We start from the raw sequence: 1,087 nt of genomic DNA on the forward strand, positions 1-1,087 counted from the left end.
TATTTTTTTATTTTCAAGGTGTATAAATTTTATTTTTGGTGCTGCTGGACTGGCTCCTGTGCAGGTGGCACATGAAATACACCATTTTGAGCGTGGCCGTAATCAGTACCACCTTGAATGGCCTTCGTGCCGGTGGCACGCAAAAAGCACCCACTACACTCTCGGAGTGGTTGGCGTTAGGAAGGGCATCAAGCTGTAGAAACTCTACCAAATCAGATTGGAGCCTGATGTAGCCATCTGGTTCGAAGTCCTCAGTCAAATCGTCCAACCCATGCTAGCACGGAACGCGGACGTTAAACGATGATTTCATTAATTGCATCTATTTAATGGGGATATTATTCTCTATACATCATATGTACAGTATTAGATTTTAATGAGTGGTTTCCTCATTTAACACACTCACCGGTAAAATTTCCACTTATTTCTTATTTTTATTTTCCTAAAATTTTCGTTGTATCTTGCAATCTTTTCAATAGTCTTGACTCTGTCCATTATTTACGCTGCATTCTGTTTTGGCTTTTGTTTGTTTTTGTGCATGTGTGTGTATGTATGCATGCATGTATGCGTGCATGTGTGTGTATGTATGTCTGTGTGTGTGTATATGTATATATGTATGTGTGTGTATGTATATATGTATGTGTGTGTTTGCATGTATGTATGTATGTATTCTGTATTTGTGTGGGTTTTTTTTATGTATGTGTGTGCATGTGTAAGGCACAATAAGAAAATGACTCTCCCCAGACAGAACAGAATATGCTTCAACACACGAAATCACATAAAAAAATCTTGCAAACCAAATCCAAAAACGAAATATATATATATAATTATAAGATCTGGTAATTAGTCATATATTAATATATTAATTAATATCGATTAATTATCAGAGGGCCAGCACATTTAAAGAATCAAAGAGATTCAGAAATATTATCTGCAATCTCAGGGGATTAAGGTACATTTTAAAAATAACGTCGACCACTAACGTGGACAATTAATGCGCTAGAAATAGATCACATTTTGTGTCTATTAAGACTTAAAAGGTTCTCAACATGAAATATAGCAGCATACCAAAAACGTGAGAGGGCAAGAC

Source organism: Octopus bimaculoides, chromosome 16 (genome assembly GCF_001194135.2).
Source record: "Octopus bimaculoides isolate UCB-OBI-ISO-001 chromosome 16, ASM119413v2, whole genome shotgun sequence".
In the NCBI taxonomy this organism is placed as follows: Eukaryota; Metazoa; Mollusca; class Cephalopoda; order Octopoda; family Octopodidae; genus Octopus; species Octopus bimaculoides.